Source organism: Palaemon carinicauda, chromosome 11 (genome assembly GCF_036898095.1).
Source record: "Palaemon carinicauda isolate YSFRI2023 chromosome 11, ASM3689809v2, whole genome shotgun sequence".
Taxonomy (NCBI): domain Eukaryota; kingdom Metazoa; phylum Arthropoda; class Malacostraca; order Decapoda; family Palaemonidae; genus Palaemon; species Palaemon carinicauda.
This window is the reverse complement of record NC_090735.1, coordinates 2,629,875-2,635,906: the sequence shown is the minus strand read 5'-3', so window position 1 is coordinate 2,635,906 and position 6,032 is coordinate 2,629,875. Positions and strand designations below refer to the sequence as shown.

The 6,032-nt window shown below is 45.0% G+C and overlaps 1 pseudogene; it reads left to right on the top strand.

The window, feature by feature from the left end:
* Window positions 1–6,032, top strand: part of LOC137649876 (aristaless-related homeobox protein-like) — a 164,358-nt pseudogene that overhangs the window by 132,162 nt on the left and 26,164 nt on the right.

Here is a 6,032-nt window from a genome sequence, read left to right as displayed (position 1 = left end):
AAAAAAGGTAATCTTGCCAATCTAAAACCATAGAACTTAATACATATATGTTGAGGGCTATGCTAAAACTATTATATACAAGTTTTCTTCACTGATTTTTCATATTTAAAACCTGACTCTTCTTGACTTTCTTGCAGCAAAATCATCTATAGTGTCATCATACGAAATCTGTTTCGATATTTCTCTATTAATACTAATTATTGCCAGCCCATTTAGGCGCTCCTGTGACATAGTAGACCTTAAATATGTTTTAATGAGCTTAAGTTTAGAGAAGCTTCTCTCTGCAGATGCCACAGTCACAGGTGTAGTAACAGCAATTCTTAATGCCACCCACATGTTTGGATAGATCATTTTCTGGCCTTTCTCCTCAGAAAAACAAGGTCTAATGTTGTCATATTTTGTTTTGGCCATTGTTTTGGAAATGACTGCATCTCTTTAATCAGTTCATCATGATTTAAATTAGAATGATCCCCAGATGTGAGTGTATTACACAAATCTTTTGCCTGCTTTTCTAGCTCACTAGATGTCAGGTTAGAGAAGTTTATGAGAACACTGAATTTCTTTGCAACATCACTCATCATTCCAGTTCTCTCTCTCAGAGATTCAATGGCCATATCCACAACTACATTGAAAAATGAAAATTCCATTTTTTTTCCAAGGCATCGGTAATAGGTTCATCAGGGGCCTCATAGGAAAACTGCCTTTTAGTAGTTCTGAGTCTTTTCTGCTTTAGAGCAGCTTCCACATTCCTCTCCTCACATATCTCTTTAGCAGATGACTGGGCATCAGCACACCCAGTGTTTCTGTAGCTAACAATTGGGAGGTTTCGAATTTTATATATTAATAACTGTCATTTGACACTTTTCTTTCATTCCGACTCAATCTTAAAACTTTCTTTAATCACTTAATCGGTAATCATCAATAAGTGTGTGAAAAATGCAAAAATGCTACTAATTCTAATTGATAAAAAGACATTCATTAATTATTTTTAGTAGTACTCTTAAATTAAAGCTCCTTGATACTGACATCTACCTATCCAGTGTTGCCAATTTTTCCGAAACATTAAACACCGTTGCATCAAGTATTAACACTTCCATTATTCATTTATTTTCGCGTTTACACTTGTATTTATTTACTTGAATTATTCACGTAAAAATAATACTTCTCTCATTTATTTATATATTATTTTGGAGGGCAATTTGGCGCCCTCCAAATCAAATGGCGCCCCAGGCGACCGCCTGTGTCGCCTGTGCCTAGAAACGGCCCTGCTTGTAAGCTAAGGATGGCAGGTTTAGGGGAGCCTATAGGTCTATCTGCTGAGTCATCAGCTGCCAGTGCCTTGCACTACTTGATCATAGCTTGAGTGGAGAGGGGGGTTTGGCCGCTGATCATACGTATTCATGGTCAGTCTCTAGGGTATTGTCCTGCTCGATAGGGCAATGTCACTGTCCCTTGGCTCTGCCATTTATGAGTGGCAATGTCACTGTCCCTTGGCTCTGCCATGTACGAGTGGCAATGTCACTGTCCCTTGCCTCTGCCATTTACGAGTGGCAATGTCACTGTCCCTTGCCTCTGCCATTTACGAGTGGCAATGTCACTGCCCCTTGCCTCTGCCATGTACGAGTGGCAATGTCACTGTCCCTTGCCTCTGCCATTTACGAGTGGCAATGTCACTGCCCCTTGCCTCTGCCATGTACGAGTGGCAATGTCACTGTCCCTTGCCTCTGCCATGTACGAGTGGCAATGTCACTGTCCCTTGCCTCTGCCATGTACGAGTGGCAATGTCACTGTCCCTTGCCTCTGCCATGTACGAGTGGCAATGTCACTGTCCCTTGCCTCTGCCATGTACGAGTGGCAATGTCACTGTCCCTTGCCTCTGCCATGTACGAGTGGCAATGTCACTGTCCCTTGCCTCTGCCATGTACGAGTGGCAATGTCACTGTCCCTTGCCTCTGCCATGTACGAGTGGCAATGTCACTGTCCCTTGCCTCTGCCATGTACGAGTGGCAATGTCACTGTCCCTTGCCTCTGCCATTTACGAGTGGCAATGTCACTGTCCCTTGCCTCTGCCATGTACGAGTGGCAATGCCACTGTCCCTTGCCTCTGCCATGTACGAGTGGCAATGTCACTGCCCCTTGCCTCTGCCATTTACGAGTGGCAATGTCACTGTCCCTTGCCTCTGCCATGTACGAGTGGCAATGTCACTGTCCCTTGCCTCTGCCATGTACGAGTGGCAATGTCACTGCCCCTTGCCTCTGCCATGTACGAGTGGCAATGTCACTGTCCCTTGCCTCTGCCATGTACGAGTGGCAATGTCACTGCCCCTTGCCTCTGCCATGTACGAGTGGCAATGTCACTGTCCCTTGCCTCTGCCATTTACGAGTGGCAATGTCACTGTCCCTTGCCTCTGCCATTTACGAGTGGCAATGTCACTGCCCCTTGCCTCTGCCATGTACGAGTGGCAATGTCACTGTCCCTTGCCTCTGCCATGTACGAGTGGCAATGTCACTGTCCCTTGCCTCTGCCATGTACGAGTGGCAATGTCACTGTCCCTTGCCTCTGCCATGTACGAGTGGCAATGTCACTGTCCCTTGCCTCTGCCATGTACGAGTGGCAATGTCACTGTCCCTTGCCTCTGCCATGTACGAGTGGCAATGTCACTGTCCCTTGCCTCTGCCATGTACGAGTGGCAATGTCACTGTCCCTTGCCTCTGCCATGTACGAGTGGCAATGTCACTGTCCCTTGCCTCTGCCATGTACGAGTGGCAATGTCACTGTCCCTTGCCTCTGCCATTTACGAGTGGCAATGTCACTGTCCCTTGCCTCTGCCATTTACGAGTGGCAATGTCACTGCCCCTTGCCTCTGCCATGTACGAGTGGCAATGTCACTGTCCCTTGCCTCTGCCATTTACGAGTGGCAATGTCACTGTCCCTTGCCTCTGCCATGTACGAGTGGCAATGTCACTGTCCCTTGCCTCTGCCATGTACGAGTGGCAATGTCACTGTCCCTTGCCTCTGCCATGTACGAGTGGCAATGTCACTGTCCCTTGCCTCTGCCATGTACGAGTGGCAATGTCACTGTCCCTTGCCTCTGCCATGTACGAGTGGCAATGTCACTGTCCCTTGCCTCTGCCATGTACGAGTGGCAATGTCACTGCCCCTTGCCTCTGCCATGTACGAGTGGCAATGTCACTGTCCCTTGCCTCTGCCATGTACGAGTGGCAATGTCACTGTCCCTTGCCTCTGCCATTTACGAGTGGCAATGTCACTGCCCCTTGCCTCTGCCATGTACGAGTGGCAATGTCACTGTCCCTTGCCTCTGCCATTTACGAGTGGCAATGTCACTGTCCCTTGCCTCTGCCATGTACGAGTGGCAATGTCACTGTCCCCTTGCCTCTGCCATGTACGAGTGGCAATGTCACTGTCCCTTGCCTCTGCCATGTACGAGTGGCAATGTCACTGTCCCTTGCCTCTGCCATGTACGAGTGGCAATGTCACTGTCCCTTGCCTCTGCCATGTACGAGTGGCAATGTCACTGTCCCTTGCCTCTGCCATGTACGAGTGGCAATGTCACTGTCCCTTGCCTCTGCCATGTACGAGTGGCAATGTCACTGTCCCTTGCCTCTGCCATGTACGAGTGGCAATGTCACTGTCCCTTGCCTCTGCCATGTACGAGTGGCAATGTCACTGTCCCTTGCCTCTGCCATTTACGAGTGGCAATGTCACTGTCCCTTGCCTCTGCCATGTACGAGTGGCAATGCCACTGTCCCTTGCCTCTGCCATGTACGAGTGGCAATGTCACTGCCCCTTGCCTCTGCCATTTACGAGTGGCAATGTCACTGTCCCTTGCCTCTGCCATTTACGAGTGGCAATGTCACTGTCCCTTGCCTCTGCCATTTACGAGTGGCCTTTTAAACAGTGACGGAAGGGAATGCCACGTTCAATCGAAAAAAGGTATATTATTATTCTATATATTCTTTATTTTACATATATCAATTGAAAATGTAATTAATACACAATACACTCCCTAAATCATATATAATACGTGTCTATTAATACTTTTATCCCAACAAATTCTCTAATACGTGCAAACCTTTGTTTCGTTCATTTAAGACGGCAATTTTTTTTAGTTTTCTTTTATGTATATAAAAATAAAAAATAAAACATTCTTTTTAAGAGTTAATCTTTTAACATTAGCATTGTCATTTCTAACAAGCAGATATTTTAGGAAATTCTCCTAAAGTACAAGAAAAAGTATAATTGAAGAAAAAGAGGCAACGCTAATTATTATTATTATTATTATTATTATTATTATTATTATTATTATTATTATTATTATTTTATCATTAATGTTTTTTTTATTATTATTATCATTATTATTATTATGGTTGTTATTATTATTATTATTATTATTATTATTATTATTATTATTATTACGTAATTGATAAATGATTGACATTCCATTTAAGAGATGTTTCTGCTTCTCAATGTTTAATTGAAATATTCCAACTTATCAAATTATTAATTATGATTTCCTCCACTTTAACCAGAGCGAAGCTGGCGAGGATGGAGACGCAGTAACTAGCAATCTAGAAGTGGCTTCCCCAACCTCCCCAGGTTCCCCCCACTCATCACGCCCGCATACACCGACGCCCATTACAAGTACCCATACCCCGCACGACGATTACAACGCCCACACGCCGTGGGGCACATGCCGCCCTCGCCCAAGCCGGCTCCATCTCCTCTCCTGGAGCCAGACCAATCGACCTCGCCTTTAGTTTATGACAACGCCCGCATCTACGAGGAGAGAGGCTTAGGATGGGCGTGATCTCCTGTCCAGGGATGGGCGGGAGAGTGATTTGGGTGGGCGCGATGCCTCGCCTACTCCATCGGCAGCAAAATCAGCCTCACCGAAGCCTGACGAGTAAGATGGATTGATAGATAGTAGATGGGTGGATGGATGGAGAAGAATTCATGTAAATGGAGAGAGAGAGAGAGAGAGAGAGAGGAGAGAGAGAGAGAGAGAGAGAGAGAGAGAGAGGTAAATTAACAGATAGCTAACTAAACAGAGAGAGAGAGAGAGAGAGAGAGAGGTAAATTAACAGATAGCTAACTAAACAGAGAGAGAGAGAGAGAGAGAGAGAGAGAGAGAGAGAGGAGAGAGAGAGGAGAGAGGAGAGAGAGAGAGAGAGAGAGAGAGGTAAATTAACAGATAGCTAACTAAACAGAGAGAGAGAGAGAGAGAGAGAGAGAGAGAGAGAGAGTGAGAGAGAGAGAGAGAGGAGAGAGAGAGAGAGAGAAGAGAGAGAGAGAGGGGGGAGGTAAATTAACAGATAGCTAACTAAACAGAGAGAGAGAGAGAGAGAGAGGGGGGGAGGTAAATTAACAGATAGCTAACTAAACAGAGAGAGAGAGAGAGAAGAGAGAGAGAGAGAGAGAGAGAGAGAGAGAGAGAGAGATCTGTTAATAGATAGAAATACATATAGACAGATAGATGAGATATAGATTAACATGGAAGAGAGAGAGAGAGAGAGAGAGAGAGAGAGAGAGAGAGAGAGAGATAGTAATTAACGTAGCAACAAGTCTCTGGCTTTCCAATATTCGCTACTAATTTCGCCTCCCTATTTTCATATCTCCTCCTGCCATAATCGCGTAGACTTGCAGGTGCTTGAAATAATGAACTTTTAACAGCTCCTTTAGCCTTTCTGTTTACTGTTTCACATTATGCTTTTCCACTTTTTTAGAGGGGGGGGGCTGTTGTTCCTCCTGTTCCACTTCAGTGCAAAGCTCCACGTTGCATGGAACAGGGGGGGAAACATTATATATGAAATTTTCCGCCGACCCTCGTTCAGCTCCGTCACACAAGTTGTAAATCAATTACTCAAACTTCATGTTTATTATTTTCAAGTATGACTACATTATTTTGCACGATGTAAAGACCTCTCTCTCTCTCTCTCTCTCTCTCTCTCTCTCTATTATGCGACTGGTTTGTTCCCGTTTACAGTGTGTAAGGAATCATTCATTATTATTA